At 44.3% G+C, this 20,686-nt stretch overlaps 1 protein-coding gene and 1 non-coding gene across 3 annotated transcripts in view; one reads left to right on the top strand and one right to left on the bottom strand.

Moving 5' to 3' along the window:
- Positions 1–15,637, bottom strand: part of LOC126108749 (uncharacterized) — a 142,817-nt gene extending 127,180 nt beyond the window's left edge. For both annotated transcript variants that reach the window (XR_007523619.1, XM_049914093.1), the window contains exon 1: positions 15,536–15,637. The gene's annotated coding sequence lies outside the window, so the exon portion shown is untranslated. The remainder of the gene's footprint in view (positions 1–15,535) is intronic.
- Trnas-cga (transfer RNA serine (anticodon CGA)) lies at positions 422–496 on the top strand. The gene has a single exon. It is a non-coding gene; the product is annotated as a tRNA-Ser (tRNA).
- Positions 15,638–20,686: the final 5,049 nt, after the last annotated feature.

Raw genomic sequence — 20,686 nt, 5'->3', positions numbered from 1 at the left:
TCCTGTCAACTCCATTGTTATTTATGTACTGTTCAGTTTTTACTATTTCATTGCAAATATGTTACTCACTGTATGTTTCTACTTCACTCTAGATGTGTTACTTCTCTTCCGATGTTGTCTGCTAACATTTAACTTCTTTGGTGATAATACTCAATAAATGTCTGAAGATGGCCTTGTAACCAGAATGAGATTTTCACTCTGCAGCGGAGTGTGCGCTGATATGAAACTTCCTGGCAGATTAAAACTGTGTGCCCGACCGAGACTCGAACTCGGGACCTTTGCCTTTCGCGGGTAAGTGCTCTACCATCTGAGCTACCAAGCACGCTCGGTATTCACAGCTTTACTTCTGCCAGTACCTCGTTTGGAAGGTAGGAGACGAGGTACTGCCAGAAGTAAAGCTGTGAGTACCGGGCGTGAGGCGTGCTTCGGTAGCTCAGTTGGTAGAGCGCTTGCCCGCGAAAGGCAAAGGTCCCGAGTTCGAGTCTCGGTCGGGCACACAGTTTTAATCTGCCAGGAAGTTTCATGGCCTTGTAAGCCGAAAACCGGTTAGCAATAAAAATAATATTGTAGAACAAAAGCAAACTGGTGCTTTTCATTTATTATTATTTTTCCAGTATTCCCTCATTTTCTCCCCATGAAGCGTCTTCCTTTCTTCTGTCCATGTTGCTCCCGATTTTTAATTTCTTATGCTATGAAAGCTTTCCAAATTTAGTATTTTATTTTTGAAACGGTTTTATTGTTATTACTGTTATTATTATTATTATTGACAGTGGCTGAAGTTGTGTAATAATGGTGATAAGCATTACTGTTATACAGCATATGCTATTAATTTCACACTCTCATATTTATCTGTATTTAAAAATTTGTACACACCCAGAACGCACACGTATTAGGCACCACTGTAAACAGTTAAGCTACAAAGACTTATAAAATAATATCGTAATAATCATACGTGAGCAGCGAAAACTGAAGTACCGTTTTTTTTTACCTTTAATTATATAAAAAGGCGAATGAAACATGTAATTCGATAGGTACTTTGCAATAGATGGCACAAAAAGAAAATCATGTGTGTACTTCGCCGTTAAGAGAGGTAAAAGGAAACAGCCACACACACACATGAGGGAAGTTTTCCTCGTCTCTCACACCGCTACCAACTTCCAACCTGCGTAAGGTTCAGGCGCTGTGGTAGAAACAACTCACGAAAGTAACAACGTTTCGTGATATCGCATTCTAGGTACTTTCGTGTTTAAATGCTGCAGATGGTTCATTTGCAGCAGTACACTCATACCGGACTGCTAAGATGCCACAACTGTCAGAGCTTTGATGTTGTCAGCAGTGGAAAACAAAATATCATAGCCGGCCTGAGTGGCCGAGCGGTTCTAGGCGCTGCAGTCTGGGGCTGCGTGACCGCTACGGTCGCAGGTTCGAATCCTGCCTCGGGCGTGGATGTGTGTGATGTCCTTAGGTTAGTTAGGTTTAAGTAGTTCTAAGTTCTCGGGGACTGATGACCTCAGAAGTTAAGTCCCATAGTGCTCAGAGCCATTTGAACCATTTGAACCAAAACATCATAGCAACGAAGCTAATGCGGGCAACACAGACCCTACATAACGTTGTTTATTGGCGCCTTTTTTTTTGACTTACCAATGTTTAATAGTAAAAGGAATTACGTTTGTTTTTCATTTTGCGGCGTAACCACAGAATTTGAACATTATAATTTTCAGTTCCTTTATTTCTAATAGCTTGTTGTTGTTGTTGTTGTTGTGGTCTTCAGTCCTGAGACTGGTTTGATGCAGCTCTCCATGCTACTCTATCATGTGCAAGCTTCTTCATCTCCCAGTACCTACTGTAACCTACATCCTTCTGAATCTGCTTAGTGTATTCATCTCTTGGTCTCCCCCTACGATTTTTACCCTCCACGCTGCCCTCCAATACTAAATTGGTGATCCCTTGATGCCTCAGAACATGTCCTACCAACCTATCCCTTCTTCTGGTCAAGTTGTGCCACAAACCTCTCTTCTCCCCAATCCTATTCAATACTTCCTCATTAGTTATGTGATCTACCCATCTAATCTTCAGCATTCTTCTGTAGCACCACATTTCGAAAGCTTCTATTCTCTTCTTGTCCAAACTATTTACCGTCCATGTTTCACTTCCATACATGGCTACACTCCATACAAATACTTTCAGAAATGACTTCCTAACACTTAAATCTATACTCGATGTTAACAAATTTCTCTTCTTCAGAAACGCTTTCCTTGCCATTGCCACTCTACATTTTATATCCTCTCTATTTCGACCATCATCAGTTATTTTGCTCCCCAAATAGCAAAACTCCTTTACTACTTTAAGTGTCTCATTTCCTAATCTAATACCCTCAACATCACCCGACTTAATTCGACTACATTCCATTATCCTCGTTTTGCTTTTGTTGATGTTCATCTTATATCCTCCCTTCAAGACACCATCCATTCCTTATTATTTACACGGAAACTATATTTGTTTTAGGCTATGCGTAGTAGAAGAACACTAACGGGGCGAACAGATAAACGAAGAGCTAGAGAGGGACAACTTTTGCGAAGACAAAGTAATAGGAGCAATGTGGACAGTGGTAACGATAAGTCTATTGTTGTTTTGAAAGATTCATTTAAATGTGCACTGAAAGCAGGTCCAAATAATTTTGAGAGTTGTAACTGTGGTGCATTGAATTTAGTGCACATTTTGCACCGCAAAGCATTTCGCGTCTGAAGGTTATTTCACGTGATAATGTCATTCACATTTGTTTTGTCGCTACCGAAAAGTTAGTTTGCCTGCATTAACATGAAATTTATTTTTCAACTCACGATATCACGGACTCACTCCAAACGATCGAAGAATTGTTACAACAGTATTCGTAGCTACTAGATCTACAACTTTGCTTCCGCCGCTTTTTTCTCGAAGTTCGGGGCTTTATTGTTAAAAACATCCAAAAAATGATGATTCATAGTATTGCCCACCGCTGGCCACTACGTTTTCCCATCTTTCGGACAGCATACGAATCCCGCGGCGGAAGAACTGGGCGTCTTTCGTGGGGATCCGCAATTCTATTCAGTTTTGCACTTGTTCATCTGATCGGAAGTGTGGGTCAGCCAGACTGTATGCCACTGATCGAAAAAGGTGGAAGTCAGGGAGAGCAACGAAAAACGCCTTTCTTTCAAAGATGTGCAGCCCAAACTCTGTATCATTTCCTTGACACTCTCTCCCATATTTCAGGATAACACAAAACGTCCTGCCCTTCTTTGAACTTTTTCGATGTACTCCGTCAGCCCTATCTGGTAAGGATCCCACATCGCGCAGCAGTATTCTAAAAGAGGACGGACAAGCGTAGTGTAGGCAGTCTCCTTAGTAGGTCTGTTACATTTTCTGTCCTGCCAATAAAACGCAGTCTTTGGTTAGCCTTCTTCACAACATTTTCTGTGTGTACCTTCCAAAATAAGTTGTTCGTAATTGTAATACCTAGGTATTTAGTTGAATTTACCGGTTTTAGGTTTGACTGATTTATCGTGTAACCGAAGTTCAACGCATAACTTTTAGCACTCATGTGGATGACCTCACACTTTTCGTTATTTACGGTCAACTGCCACTTTTCGCAACTTTCAGATATCTTTTCTAAATCGTTTTGCAGTCTGTTTTGATCATCTGATGACTTTATTAGTCGATAAACGGCAGCGTCATCTGCAAACAACCGAAGACAGCTGCTCAGATTGTCTCCCAAATCGTTTATATAGATAAGGAATAGCAAATGGCCTATAACACTACCTTGGGGAACGCCAGAAATCACCTGTGTTTTACTCGATGACTTCCCGTCAATTATTACGAACTGTGACCTCTCTGACAGGAAATCACATACCCAGTCACACAAATGATTCGACATTCCACAAGCACGCAATTTCACTACGAGCCGCTTGTGTGGTACAGTGTCAAAAGCCTTCCGGAAATCCAGAAATACGGAATCGATCTGCAAACCCTTGTCAATAGTACTCAACATTTCATGTGAATAAAGAGCTAGTTGTGATTCACAGGAACGATGTTTTCTAAACTCATGTTGACTGTGTGACAATAGACCGATTTCTTCGAGGTGTTCGACACAAAATATGTTCCAAAATCCTGCTGCATATCGACGTTAGCGATAACTGTAATTTAGTGGATTACGCCTACTACCTTTCTTGAATATTGGTGTGACCTGTGCAACTTTCCAGTCTTTGGTTACGGATCTTTCGTCGAGCGAACGGTTGTATATGATTGTTAAGTACGGAGCTCTTGCATCAGCATATTCCGAAAGGAACCTAATTGGTGTACAGTCTGGTCCAGAAGACTTGCTTTTATTAAGTGATTCGAGTTGCTTCACTACTCCGAGGATATTTACTTCTACGTTACTCATGTTGGCTGCAGTTCTCGATTCGAGTTTTGGAATATTTTCTTCGTCTTCTTTTGTGAAGGCATTCCGGAAGGCTGTGTTTAGTTCAAATGGTTCAAATGGCTCTGAGCACTATGTGACTTAACTCCTGTGGTTATCAGTCCCCTAGAACTTAGAACTACTTAAACCTAACTAACCTAAGGACATCACACACATCCATGCCCGAGGCAGGATTCGAACCTGCGACCGTAGCGGTCGCGCGGTTCCAGACTGTAGTGACTAGAACCGCTCGGCCACTCAGGCCGGCCAGGTAGCAGTCCACATACGCAGAGGTGTGTTGGTGCATGTCAGAGTACAGTGCAGCGAGTAAGTGTGCAGACGTGCTAATGGTGACTGTGTGTTGAAAATGGCTCAGAGAACACATATTGATGACGTTATGAGGGGTAGAATACTAGGGAGAGTGGAGGCTGGTCAAACACAGCAGGTCGTAGCACGGGCCCTCCGTGTGCCACAAAGTGTGATCTCGAGATTATGGCAACGATTCCAGCAGACAGGAAACGTGTCCAGGCGCTACAGTACGGGACGTCCACAGTGTACAACACCACAAGAAGACCGATATCTCACCATCAGTGCCCGCAGACGGCCACGGAGTACTGCAGGTAGCCTCGCTGGGGGCCTTACCGCAGCCACTGGAACACTTGTCTCCAGACACACAGTCTACAGACGACTGAACAGACACGGTTTATTCGCCCGGAGACCTGCAAGGTGCATTCCACTGACTCCTGGTCACAGGAGAGCCCGTAAAGCCTGGTGTCAAGAACACGGTATATGGTCATTGGAACAGTGGACCCAGGTTATGTTCACGGACCAGTCCAGGTATAGTCTGAACAGTGATTGTCGCCGGGTTTTCATTTGCCGTGAACCAGGAACCAGATACCAATCCCTTAATGTTCTTGAAAGGGACCTGTATGGAGGTCGTGGTTTGATGGTGTGGGGCGGCGTTATCATAGGTACACGTTATTCTACAGCCAATTCTGTGAGCACAAGCCAAACAAGTAAAAAAAATTCAAATGTAAAGACGCTGCGTTTCTACAAGTACACACGTATTGTTATTGGAGATACAAAGCTCTTATACACTGAAGCGCCAAAGAAACTGGTATAGGCATGCGTATCCAAATACAGAGATACGTAAACAGGTAGAATACGGCGTTACGGTCGGCAACGCCTATATAAGACAAAAAGTGTCTGGCGCAGATATTAGATCGGTTACTGCTCCTACAATGGTTCAAATGGCTCTGAGCACTATGGGACTTAACATCTATGGTCATCAGTCCCCTAGAACTTAGAACTACTTAAACCTGACTAACCTAAGGACGTCACACAACACCCAGTCATCACGAGGCAGAGAAAATCCCTGACCCCGCCGGGAATCGAACCCGGGAACCCGGGCGTGGGAAGCGAGAACGCTACCGCACGACCACGAGCTGCGGACTGCTCCTACAATGGCAGGTTACCAAGATTTAAGTGAGTCTAAACTTCGTGTTATAGTCGGCGCACGAGCGATGGAACACTGAAACTGCGAGGTAGCGATGAATTGGGGATTCTCCCGTACGACCATTTCACGACTCTACCGTGAATATCGGGAATCCGGTAAAACATCAAATCTCGGACATCGCTGCGGCCGGAGAAAGATCCTCCAAGAACGGGACTAGCGTCGACTGAAGAGAATCGTTCAACGATACAGAAGTCCAACCCTTCTGCAAATTGCTGCAGATTTCAGTGCTGGGCCGTCAACAAGTGTCAGAGTGCGAACCGTTCAACTAAACATAATCGATATGGGCTTTCAGGCCGGAAGGCCCACTCGTGTACCCTCGATGACTGCACGACACAAAGCTTTATGCCTCGCCTGAAGCCATCAACATCGACATTGGACTGTTAATGATAGAAAACATGTTGCCTGGTCGCACGAGTCTCGTTTCAAATTGTATCGAGCGGATGGACGTGTACAGGTATGGAGACAACCTCATGAATCTAAGGACCCTCTATGTCAGCAGGGGACTGTTCGAGCAGGTGGAGGCTCTGTAATGGTGTGGGGCGTGTGCAGTTGGTGTGATATGCGGCCGCTGATGCGTCTAGATACGACTCTGTCAGGTGACGCGTACGTAAGCATCCGGTCTGATCACCTGCATCCATTCGTGTCCATTGAGCATTCCGACGGACTTGGGCAATTCCAGCGGGACAACGCGACACCCCACACGTCCAGAACTTCTACAGAGTGGTTCCAGGAACACTCGTCTGAGTTTAAACCCTTCCGTTGGCCAGCAAACACCCCAGACATGAACATTACTGAGCGTATCTGGGATGCCTTGCAACGTGCTGTTCAGAAGAGATCTCCACCACTCCTACTCTTACGGATTTATGGACAGTGCTGCAGGATCCTTGGTGTCACTTCCCTCCAGCACTGCTTCAGACATTAGTCGGGTCCATGCCAAGTCGTGTCGCGGCACTTCTGTGTGCCTACACGATATTAGGCAGGTATACCAGTTTTTTTGGCTCTTCAGTGTATTTTTAATTATAGAGGATGTCATGTACAAAACGAATATTTCTTTGTGAGTAGGTAAAATGTGAATTGTGTTAGCAAATGCTCACACTATTAAGTATTTGCTTCTTCAGGAAATATTAAACTTTTAATATTACTGAAAAAACAATTTCTACTATGTTAGTTCATTCAACATCTTTGTGTAACATTATTTCATTGCTCTAATAAATCAAGCTTATTACCATGGCTTTCTGTGTGGAATACATTTAGGCTGTTGTGAATGTCATTTAGCCTGTGTCTCTTAAGGTATGTATGATTGGCTATTGTAAATTTGTCAAAGTGGTTAAGTCTAAAAGCATAGGCGTGTTCTTAGTAACACAGAATACCACGGTAAAAAACCTGATCCACTAGAACAATTAGAAAATAATGTTACACAAAGAAAAATCTTCTGAAAACACGTTGAATAACAAGAGTTTAGCAGCCATAATTTTTTCAGTATTTTTGGTAGTTTATTCTTTCCTAGAGAAACAAATATTTTATAGTACAACCATTTGCTAACATTATCCACATTTGACATATTCACAAATATCCGTTTTGTACACAATATCCTGTATAACTAATAATACAGGGTGATTCAAAAAGAATACCACAACTTTAAAAATGTGTATTTAATGAAAGAAACACAATATAACCTTCTGTTATACATCATTACAAAGAGTATTTAAAAAGTTTTTTTTCACTCAAAAACAAGTTCAGAGATGTTCAATATGGCCCCCTCCAGACACTCGAGCAATATCAACCCGATACTCCAACTCGTTCCACACTCTCTGTAGCATATCAGATGTAACAGTTTGGATAGCTGCTGTTATTTCTCGTTTCAAATCATCAATGGTGGCTGGGAGAGGTGGTCGAAACACCATATCCTTAACATACCCCCATAAGAAAAAATCGCAGGGGGTAAGATCAGGGCTTCTTGGAGGCCAGTGATGAAATGCTCTGTCACGGGCTGCCTGGCGGCCGATCCATCGCCTCGGGTAGTTGACGTTCAGGTAGTTACGGACAGATAAGTGCCAATGTGGTGGCGCTCCATCCTGCTGAAATATGAATTGTTGTGCTTCTTGTTCGAGCTGAGGGAACAGCCAATTCTCTAACATCTCCAGATATTGTAGTCCAGTTACAGTAGCACCTTCGAAGAAAAAGGGACCAAAAACTTTATTGGCTGAAATGGCACAGAAAACGTTCACCTTAGGCGAGTCACGTTCATACTGAGTTGTTTCCCGCGGATTCTCAGTGCCCCATATACAGACATTGTGACAGTTGACTTTCCCGTTAGTATGGAAAGTTGCTTCATCACTAAACACAATCTTTGAAACGAAAGATTCATCTGTTTCCATTTGAGCAAGGATAAAATCACAGAAATCGATTCTTTTAATCTTATCAGCTGCAGACAGTGCTTGAACCAATTTCAGACGATAAGGTTTCATAACTAACCTTTTTCGTAGGACTCTCCATACAGTTAATTTTTGAATTTGCAGCTCTCTGCTAGCTCTGCGAGTCGATTTTCCTGGGCTGCGAACAAATGCTTGCTGGATGCGTGCTACATTTTCATCACTCGTTCTCGGCCGTCCAGAACTTTTCCCTTTGCACAAACACCCATTCTCTGTAAAGTGTTTATACCAACGTTTAAAACACCACCTATCAGGAGGTTTAACACCATACTTCGTTCGAAATACACGCTGAACAACTGTCGTCGATTCACTTCCGCCGTACTCAATAACACAAAAAGCTTTCTGTTGAGCGGTCGCCATCTTAGCATCAACTGACGCTGACGCCTAGTCAACAGCGCCTCAAGCGAACAAATGTACAACTAAATGAAACTTTATAGCTCCCTTAATTCGCCGACAGATAGTGCTTAGCTCTGCCTTTTGTCGTTGCAGAATTTTAAATTCCTAAAGTTCTGGTATTCTTTTTGAATCACCCTGTATAATGGCTTTATATCGGCTCTGAAATAATGACACCCGTGTATTTGTAGAAGTGCAGCATCTTCACATTCGATATTATTTGGCTTGTTTCGACTTGTATTTACAGAATGAAAGGTGTACATATGTACATAAACATGTTTAGTCATAGTGTGCTTCAAAACCATGTATCCACCATTGGAAGCCGTTACTTTTCGATCTGTGTTAGTTTTGTAAACTTATATTCACACTGTTCAAATGGTTCAAATGGCGCTGAGCACTATGGGACTTAACTTCTGAGGTCATCAATCTTCTAGAACTTAGAACTACTTAAATCTAACTAACCTAAGGACATCACACACATCCATGCCCGAGGCAGGATTCGAACCTGCGACCGTAGCGGTCGCGCGGTTCCAGACTGTAGTGCCTAGAACCGCTCGGCCACCACGGCCGGCATATTCACACTGTGTCCGCTTTGTAATATAATGTTGTAAATCTAACTATTACCAGAATTATCCTAAATCTGGAGAAATAATCAATGTAGATTGTCAAAGCAGCTGAACATGAGACGTTAGCACTCGAAATGCATCCCGAATTGAAATAAAATCACGACTGCGACACGAATATTCTGTGGTACTCATATGTCCTATTGACACAGCAGATAAACTAGAAAGTATCCTTTTGCTTCTTTCGTACATGTCGCGAGCGACGTCATTGCGAATAATGCCACACCAGTGCTTCCCACCATGGAGGTAATTAACCCCCTAAGGGGTAAAACGAAATTTTCTGAGGGGCAAAAACTGAACGATTTGGATTCTGTTTCACTCACAAAACAAAATTATTTATAAAAGATCATTGCTATTATCACATTTTTGCAAGACTCTAGTATTGATGCCCGCAGCTCGTGCTATCGCGGTCGCGTTCTCGCTTCTCGAGCACGGGGTCCGGGGTTCGATTCCCGGTGTGGTCACGGATTTTCACCTGCCTCCAGATGACTCAGTGCGTGTGGTGTCCTCATCATTTCATCATCATTCATGAAAGGGGGGAGATTGGACTGAGCAAAGGTTGGGAATTTGTACGGGCGCAGGTAACCGCGCAGTTGAGCGCCCCATGAACCAATCATCATCATCATCATCATCATCATCTACGAGGCGTTTTTTCTAAGTAAGTACCGTTCTGAAATTAAAAAAAAAGACATTCTAAGATATCTCAATAATTTTATTTTCACATGAATGCCTGTAGCTTAATTTAGTTTTCTACATAATTTCCGTCAGTATTGAGGCTGGTTCAAATGGCTCTGAGCAGTATGGGACTTAACTGCTGAGGTCATCAGTCCCCTAGAACTTAGAACTACTTAAACCTAACTAACCTAAGGACACCACACACATCCATGCCCGAGGCAGGATTCCAACCTGCGACCGTAGCGGTCGCGCGGTTGCAGACTGTAGCGCCTAGAACCGCTCGGCCACTCTGGCCGGCTCAATGTTGAGGCACGTGTCATAACGCTGTACCAGTTTCTGAATACCCTCCTCATAGAAGTCTGCCGCCTGACTTGTTAACAACCACTGCATCACCACTGTTTTGATTTCGTCATCGTCTCGAAGACGCTGACCGCGCAGGTGTTTCTTCAAGTGCAAGGAGCAGGTGGTAGTCACTGGGCGCAAGGTCGGGGCTGTACGGAGGATGCTCCAGAGTTTCCCATCGAAAAGATGTGGTGAGATCTTTGGTCTGATTCGCCACACGCGGACGGGCATTGTCTTGCAGCAAAACGGTGCCCTTGCTCAACTTTGTACGTCTTTTCTTCTGATTTGAATCGAACGGCGCAGATGGTGCAGTGTCTTACAGTAAGCTGCGGCATTGATTGTCTCATTACGAGGCGACGACGAAGACAATGACGATGACGAAGACGATGACGAAGTCAAAACAGTGGTGATGCAGTGGTTAACAAGTCAGGCGGCAGACTTCTGTGAGGAGGGTATTCAGAAACTGGTACAGCGTTATGACAAGTGCCTGAATACTGACAGAAATTATGTAGAAAAGTAGTTTAAGGTACAGGCTTTCATGTAAAAATAAAATTATTGAGATTGACGGAAATTATGTAGAAAATTAGATTAAGGTACAGGCTTTCATGTAAAAATAAAATTATTGAGATGGACGTAAATTATGTAGAAAATTAGATTAAGGTACAGGCTTTCATGTAAAAATAAAATTATTGAGATGGACGGAAATTATGTAGAAAATTAGATTAAGGTACAGGCTTTCATGTAAAAATAAAATTATTGAGATTGACGGAAATTATGTAGAAAATTAGATTAAGGTATAGGCTTTGATGTAAAAATAAAATTATTGAGATTGACGGAAATTATGTAGAAAATTAGATTAAGGTACAGGCTTTCATGTAAAAATAAAATTATTGAGATTGACGGAAATTATGTAGAAAATTAGATTAAGGTACAGGCTTTCATGTAAAAATAAAATTATTGAGATTGACGGAAATTATGTAGAAAATTAGATTAAGGTACAGGCTTTCATGTAAAAATAAAATTATTGAGATGGACGGAAATTATGTAGAAAATTAGATTAAGGTACAAGCTTTGATGTAAAAATAAAATTATTGAGATATCTTAGGACGTCTTTTTTTAATTTCAAAACGGTACTTACTTAGAAAATACGCCTCGTAGTATTGATTATACAAGTTTTCAATAATTATTTTTTCTGAATTAATAGCATTAAAGCGATAGAGGTTACAGGTTCCTAACATAGACCACCGACTATACACATATTTTGGGCTTTGTCCCGTACATCGCTGATGATGAAAGTGAGACATATAGTTAACAAATACTGAATATATTAAGAAAAGGTCTTCTGCAAGTTGTAGTTAGTACCCGCAGTAGTGCAGGAATTGCTTCATTACTCGCTTCGAAATAGATAAATGAATTAATTGACAGCACGGCATATCAGTAACTACAAAAGGACAACTACTGCCTTATACACATTTTATTATTATTATTATTATTAATATTAGTGGCTATGGTCAGGCACAGTGCATAAACAGCCTCAAGTCTTCCAATTTCTGACAATTCAGAAATAAGGTTGGGATGCGTTGTTTTGAGGGACGAGACCAAATAGCGAGGTCATCGGTCTCATCGGATTAGGGAAGGAAGTCGGCCGTGCCCTTACAAAGGAACCATCCCGGCATTTGCCTGGAGCGATTTTAGGGAAATCACGGAAAACCTAAATCAGGATGGCCGGACGCGGGATTGAACCGTCGTCCTCCCGAATACGAGTCCAGTGTGCTAACCACTGTGCCACCTCGCTCGGTCAGAAATAAGGAGCAGCGATCGAGTGATTTACGAACAGTAAGACGTTTGATGATGTTTGGTTTGTGGGGCGCTCAACTGCGCGGTTATCAGCGCCCGTAGAATTGCCCAACCTTTGCTCAGTCCAATTTCGCCACTTTCCTGGATGATGATGAAATGATGAGGACAACACAAACACCCAGTCATCTCGAGGCAGGTGAAAATCCCTGACCCCGCCGGGAATCGAACCCGTGCTCGGGAAGCGAGAACGCTACCGCGAGACCACGAGCGGCGGACGCGAACAGTAAGTATAGTGTATACGTTATAACTTGGTTGATTTTAAATGGGTTTGCAGTGAGCCGGTGAAGCAAGTGTCGCAATGGAGAGGAGTAATGCAGGGGAAGCGTGTTTTGTAGCAAGTGTCTGCCCTCACTGTGGTTAGTTAGCTGTCTTTTCTGAGAAGGAGTTGAGCGTAGCACTTGCGATGCACCACGAGTTCCTTCGTAATTCATTCTAACACACACACACACACACACACACACACACACACACACACCACACACACAGAGATATACACACAGATACACATACACACACATACACAAAAACTGAATATCATTCTTGTTTTGCAAATCAAACTGCCTTTTCCTGCTGCTATTTATTTTATTTAATCCATACGCGTTTCCCCTTCTACTGTTTTAAGGCATCACCAGTGGGATCTATAATGATACAGTTTTGTTAGTTATAGATTATCAATCAGTTGGCTTTTTTGCACAAAATGTAATTACTTACGACGTCTAGAGACGTTAAAGTAACCTTTGGCGTGCCACAGGGGAGTGTTATGGGACCATTGCTTTTCACAATATATATAAATGACCTAGTAGATAGTGTCGGAAGTTCCATGCGGCTTTTCGCGGATGATACTGTAGTATACAGAGAAGTTGCAGCATTAGAAAATTGCAGCTAAATGCAGGAAGATCTGCAGCGGATAGGCACTTGGTGCAGGGAGTGGCAACTGACCCTTAACATAGACAAATGTAATGTATTGCGAATACATAGAAAGAAGGATCCATTATTGTACGATTATATGATAGCGGAACAAACACTGGTAGCAGTTACTTCTGTAAAATATATGGGAGTATGCGTACGCAACGATTTGAAGTGGAATGATCATATAAAATTAATTGTCGGTAAGGCAGGTACCAGGTTGAGATTCATTGGGAGAGTCCTTAGAAAATGTAGTCCATCAACAAATGAGGTGGCTTACAAAACACTCGTTCGATACTTGAGTATTGCTCATCAGTGTGGGATCCCTACCAGATCGGGTTGACGGAGGAGATAGAGAAGATCCAAAGAAGAGCGGCGCGTTTCGTCACAGGGTTATTTGGTAAGCGTGATAGCGTTACGGAGATGTTTAGCAAACTCGAGTGACAGACTCTGCAAGAGAGGCGCTCTGCATCGCGGTGTAGCCAGGTTTCGAGAGCGTGCGTTTCTGGATGAGGTATCGAATATATTGCTTCCCCCTACTTATACCTCCCGAGGAGATCACGAATGTAAAATTAGAGAGATTAGAGCGTGCACGGAGGCTTTCAGACAGTCGTTCTTCCCGCGAACCATACGCGACTGGAAGAGGAAAGGGAGGTAATGACAGTGGCACGTAAAGTGCCCTCCGCCACACACCGTTGGGTGGCTTGCGGAGTATAAATGTAGATGTAGATGTAGATTTGCTGATTTGCGTTTCCTCACATCTGGTCTGGAGGCCGCACTACCACTTTTATCACTGCTCTATATTCACCTCTTCGTGTTTTCTGCATCCACACACTGTTCAGCATGTTTGTCACCCTTTTTTGTGGTGGACTATCGTTCTTCTGTCACTCGATACAAGTATTTCGTCGTACACTTCTTTTCACAGCGTAAATACTGCGACTCCACTACGTGTTCCATCGTCTGTGGTATGTTTACTTACGTGTCGCCAACCTAACGAAGTATATGTTCGTTACTAACTTCTTTTTACGCTGTTATGCTGTTTATACCGTCTGTGTGCGTATGAGTGAGAGAGAGAGGGGGGGATAGAGCCGATTCTTATTATTTATTATTATTATTATTATTATTATTATTACTATTAATATGGTCAGCACAGTGCATAAACAGCCTCAAGTCTTCCAATTTCTGACAATTCAGAAATAAGGTTGGGATGCCCTTACAAAGGAACCATCCCGGCATTTGCCTGGAGCGATTTTAGGGAAATCACGGAAAACCTAAATCAGGATGGCCGGACGCGGGATTGAACCGCCGTCCTCCCGAATACCAGTCCTGTGTGCTAACCACTGCGCCACCTCGCTCGGTCAGAAATAAGTAACCTCTGGCGTGCCATAGGGGAGTGTTATGGGACCATTGCTTTTCACAATATATATAAATGACCTAGTAGATAGTGTCGGAGGAGATAGAGAAGATCCAAAGAAGAGCGGCGCGTTTCGTCACAGGGTTATTTGGTAAGCGTGATAGCGTTACGGAGATGTTTACCAAACTCGAGTGGCAGACTCTGCAAGAGTCTTCACTTCACAGCTGTAGGTCTCAATATACAATGGTTCAATTGGCTCTGAGCACTATGGGACTTAACATCGGAGGTCATCAGTCCCCTAGAACTTAGAACTACTTAAACCTAACTAACCTAAGGATATCACACACATCCATGCCCGAGGCAGGATTCGAACCTGCGACCGTAGCAGTCTCGCGGTTCCAGACTGTAGCGCCTAGAACCGCTCGGCCACCCCGGCCGGCTAAGTAATTACGTTTTTTACAAAAAATCGCGAAGTGAACTGTTTGATAATCTATAACTAACAAAACTCTATCATCATAGATCGCACTGGTGATGCCTTAAAACAGTAGAAGGCGAAGCGCGTATGGATTAAATAAAATAAATAGCAGCAGGAAAAGGCAGTTCGATTTGCAAAACAAGTATTTATATACGTGCTGCGGAAGATGGCCAGACAAACAAACGTGAATATCATTCAGTTTCATCATTATAACATAAAAGTATTCCAGGAGAAGTATTTCATTCTATAGTTTAGATAGGTGCAAAAGTTGGTCATAATATGGGAGGGGGGGGGGCTATAGACAGCAGAGGCAGTGGGGGGGGGGGGGGGTACTAGCTAATGTCAAATTGCATTCAGGGTTAATGGTCTCAGAAAGGTTGGGAACCGAACGAAAGGTTGGGAAGAAAGCTTGTAAGAGTTGTGTAAACAATTTCGGTGGGTACAGAGCATCGTCGGATGATGAGCCAGGAATTGGGGCCGTAGCTCCCTGTCGTGTGAAAGTATAAAACTATGTGCCATAAAATACTGACTCGACTTAGCTGGAGTCGGCGAGACGGCGCGAACTCCTGGACCGGGGCGGATGACGTCATACGCCAGCGTCTCCGTGGAAGTGCGGCACGCTACTGGAGTACTGGGTACGGCGAAGGAGGCAGACAGCCAATCCGTAGGTGGAAGGGAGAAGGGGGGGGGGAGGGAGGAGGGGTGGTAGGGGCCCCCACTAACCTGCGTCAACGTGTGTCCAGTTACGTGGCTGCTGCAAGCGCAGGTCGAGTTGGTCTGTCACCTCCGCGGCAGGAAGTTGGTCTTCCCCACATACGAAGTCGACGGGGAAATCCTCGGCCCTGCTACAAAGCTAGCGTTGACTGTCACCATCATCAGCCATTCATCATTCATTGCTGAACACAGGTATCATCCTAAGACATCCCAACATTACGATTTTCATCTGCTTTTGCATCCTCATTCATCTTTGTGTAACGTTACTGCCGCTTCACAGCTGTAGGTCTCAATATACAAGGTATGTCCAATCAAGGGAACCTCCCCATCGCACCCCCCTCAACTTTAGTTGGCACAGTGGATAGGCCTTGAAAAACTGGACACAGATCAGTCGAGAAAACAGGAAGAAGTTGTGTAAAACTATGAAAAAAATAAGCAAAATATACAAACTAAGAAGTCCATGCGCAAGATAGACAACATCAAGGACAGTGTGAGCTCAGGAGTGCAGTGGTCCCGTGGTTAGCGTGAGCAGCTGCGGAACGAGAGGTCCTTGGTTCAAGTCTTCCCTCGAGTGAAAAGTTTACCTTTGTAAGTAGGCTGTTTATGTTTTCTTATTGGCAACGTTACGTAGCGCTCTGTATGAAAATCACTGGCTGTGCTGTGTGCAGTCTGTGGCTAGTTTGCATTGTTGTCTGCCATTGTAGTGTTGGGCAGCGGCAGCTGGATGTGAACAGCGCGTAGCGTTGCGCAGTTGGAGGTATGGAAATGGAAATGTCGTGTGGCTAGGGCCTCCCGTCGGGTAGACCGTTCGCCTGGTGCAGGTCTTTCAATTTGACGCCACTTCGGCGACCTGCGCGTCGATGGGGATGAAATGATGATGATTAGGACAAGTCCCTGAGCGGAGAAAATTTCCGACCCAGCCGGGAATCGAACCCGGGCCCTTAGGATTGACAGTCTGTCACGCTGACCACTCAGCTACCGGGGCGTGAGCCGCCAGCAGTGGCGGATGTGAGAAGAGAGATGGCGGAGTTTTGAAATTTGTTAGACTGGATGTCATGAACTGCTATATATATTATGACTATTAAGGTAAATACATTGTTTGTTCTCTATTAAAATCTTTCATTTGCTAACTATGCCTATCAGTAGTTAGTGCCTTCCGTAGTTTGAATCTTTTATTTAGCTGGCAGTAGTGGCGCTCGCTGTAGCTTGAGTAACGAAGATTTTTGTGAGGTAAGTGATTTGTGAAAGGTACAGGTTAATGTTAGTCAGGGCCATTCCTTTGTAGGGATATCTGAAAGTCAGATTGCGTTGCGCAAAAAAAATATTGTATGTCAGTTTAAGCACAGTCATGAATAATTGTTGAAAGGGGAAGTTTCACCTTCTTTACTTCCGCAAAGTTATGATCGTCCGTTCGTTCATTGACGTCTCTGTTCACTGTAATAAGTTTAGTGTCTATGTTTTGCGACCGCACCGCAAAACCGTGCGATTAAGAGACGAAAAGACGTGCCTCTCCAATGGGAACCGAAAACATTTGATCGCGAGGTCATAGGTCAACCGATTCCTCCACAGGAAAACACGTCTGATATATTCTATACGACACTGGTGACGGCATGTGCGTCACATGACAGGAATATGTTGTCGACCCACCTAACTTGTACACTTGGCGAATGGGTAAAAAGATTCTTCTACCTTGCCCGATTTAGGTTTTCTTGTGGATGTGATAATCACTCCCAAAAAGTGATGAAAACACAAGAGTTTGTCACATAAACTGCAACAAATGAATGCAACAGTTTCACAGTCGCACAGTTTTCCCCGTGCTCTGTCAAAACATGTGTTTTTAACGTTTTCAAATTTTTCCGTGTGTAAACCGTCAAATCCTGCTTATGTCCAAGCAAATCTGAACATGTCCCGGAATTTTGGAGAGCGAAAGGATACTGCGGAGACATGGCTTAGCCACAGCCTGGGGGATGTTTCCAGAATGAGATTTTCGCTCTGCAGCGGAGTGTGCGCTGATATGAAACTTCCTGGCAGATTAAAACTGTGTGCCCGACCGAGACTCGAACGCGGGACCTTTGCCTTTCGCGGGCAAGTGCTCTACCATCTGAGATACCGAAGCACGACTCACGCCCGGTACTCACAGCTTTACTTCTGCCAGTACCTCCTTTCTTTCAGGAGTGCTACGTCTGCAAGGTTCGCAGGAGAGCTTCTGTAAAGTTTGGAAGGTAGGAGACGAGGTACTGGCAGAAGTAAAGCTGTGAGTACCGGGCGTGAGTCGTGCTTCGGTAGCTCAGTTGGTAGAGCACTTGCCCGCGAAAGGCAAAAGTCCCGTGTTCGAGTCTCGGTCGGGCACACAGTTTTAATCTGCCGGGAAGTTTCATATCAGCGCACACTCCGCTGCAGAGTGAAAATCTCATTCATATAACACTTTGCTGTACAATTTAAGTACGTAGGTTGGAACTTATAAAATAGTGGCGACACTGCTGTGGAACACTATGCAATCTACTATTGTCGCTGACAGCACACGCTGTTGACATACCTAACTTACCTCCGAGCAAATGGACTCGCCCGTACCACGTCACTGGCGTGCGGACAGTCGAGGGAAAAAAAGTCACTTGTGAGCGAGCGGTCTAACGTAACGGTGTCACTGTGTTTTAGAAACGGGAACAACGGAGTTGGATCACGATTCAATGTGCCAGAGGTCGTACAGCACGACAGTGTCATCGAGGTCTTCAAGAGCCGTGCGGGGAATCGGCATTGCCGTGCAGAACAGTGGCACGTTGGGTAAAAGCCTCCAACGAAGGTCGGCAAACTGTGGCAGGCATGCATCGGGCAGGTCGTCCCAGCGTCTCTGAAGGAGAAGTGCGTGCTGTTGCCGCGTTAGTGGACAGTGATCGATGCCACACGATTGGTGAGCTCTCCCACGAAACCGGATTAGCGCATACGACTTTGCTTCACATCCAGAAAGAAACGCCTGGGCATGCGAAAAATTGCATCACGATGGGTCCCGCACGGCTTGACGGAAATGCAGGTATGGATGCGGTACGACGCTGCTCAGACACACTTGGAGCGCTATGAGCGCGAAGGAGAGGCTTTCTTAAGGCCTGGCCAGACAGAATCCGGCCTGCCGCTGCGACGGACGGCGCAGCGGTGGACCGGGCCCGTCTGCGGCCAGGGACGCCACACAGACACAGGCAACGGCCGGCCGCAGCGACTCTTGATGCGTCTGCAGTTACACTGTGGAAGGGGCCGAAACCCATTATTAAGCTTGCATGCGTAGCGCGATTGTCTTGCGTTAGACGATTTGGAATCTTCAAGCGTTATCTTTGTGCAAGTTCTTTTTATTTATTTATTTTTTTTTTTTTGTTAATTGCAGAAATGAGTAGCTTGCACTAGCGATACGAAATGACACCAAGAAGAGGAGATGTTGGGTGCACGACACTGATAGCAAGAGAAAAAGCTTAGGAGAATACCATCGTCTGTGTATTGACCTAGAGTCTGACGAAGATAGGTTCTTCAAATCTTATCGTATGTTGCGAGAATGTTTCGAGGAAATGCATCGCCTGATAAAAAGGTAGCACCGAGAAGTGCACAGCGAACTGGAGAAAGCCAATTGATACAAGGCACAGACAAGCCGTTTGTTTGAGGTAAGTTCTACCGTTTGTGGCCTCTTTGTGCTTGAAATAGAAGTCATATAAATTATTCCATTTCAGTTTTGCTGTATCATATGAAAGGTTCGGCGGAAGAAAGTGCTATCCCACAACGTAGTTACGGGTGGAGTGATAAATTAATCTGCAGTGTTTACGAATACAGCAAACGATAGTAACATCTAGTTCCGTATGTCCCGCTAGAGAGAACTTTCTACTTAATAGATTGTTTTGTTTCATTGTATTCATAACATTGTCATTGAATTTAAACAAACATATCTTTGGTCGTTAACTTATCTATTCGTTCCTTCGGCATAATTGATTTTAATCTTTTCCAGATACTTGACTACAGGCGACAGTCACCAGCGCATAGCTTTTTCTTTTCGGTTAGGACGTTCAACAGTCTCAGATATTCTGAAACAAGTGTGCCAGGCAATATGGACTGTTCTACAGTCCAAATATTTTACTATTCCTACAACAGAGATGTGGAAGAAATCTGGAGGAGGATTTATAGAAATGGGGGTTTCCGAACTGCCTTGGAAGCATAGACGGAAAGGCTATCAGGTCAAAATGCCCGAAGGTTAGTGGATCCCAGTTCTTCTGTTACAAACAGTTCTTTCAGCTAGTTCTCCTGGCGATCGTTCATCCATACTACGGAGTTTACAGTAGTTGATATTGGAAGTTATGGACGTCACAGTGACAACACTATTTCTGAGAATTCAGCTTACTATCAAGAGTATATTTAGGGCAAAAGTATTCTACCTCCAAATCAGGTTCGCGTGTATCATACAAAAAGTTGTATTGTCTCACATCGTCTATAAGTCTTTCTGTGTCCATGATGCATGCACTACGAGCTGCAAGAGAAAAACCGCCTCAAGCCGCTGCTTCCAGTGTGACAGCAGAGCAGCTGAGTGCGCCAACAGAGGCAAGCAGCCGCTCCGGCTTGCGGCGAATCTGTTTAAGGCCTGGCCAGACAGAATGCGGCCTGGCCGTCCGGCCTGTGGCCTTGAACCGCAGCCGGCAGGCCGCACTGTTGAATCGCTCGTTATTGTATGGCGGCGGCCACACAGAGTGCGGCTCTGACGCACCGGCAGCCGGACTGCCGCACCGGCCGCCGCCGGGTTGTCACAGATTACAGATTCGCCGCAAGCCGGAGCGGCTGCTTGCCTCTGTTGGCGCACTCAGCCGCTCTGCTGTCACACTGGAAGCGGCGGCGTGAGGCGGTTTTTGTCTTGCAGCTCGTAGTGCATGCATCATGGACACAGAAAGACTTATAGAGGAGGTGACACAATACAACTTTTTGTATGATACACGCGAACCTGA

This window comes from Schistocerca cancellata, chromosome 11 (genome assembly GCF_023864275.1).
Source record: "Schistocerca cancellata isolate TAMUIC-IGC-003103 chromosome 11, iqSchCanc2.1, whole genome shotgun sequence".
Classification (NCBI taxonomy): Eukaryota; Metazoa; Arthropoda; class Insecta; order Orthoptera; family Acrididae; genus Schistocerca; species Schistocerca cancellata.
Note: the sequence above shows the minus strand (reverse complement) of the source record. Positions and strands in the feature narration are given on the sequence as shown.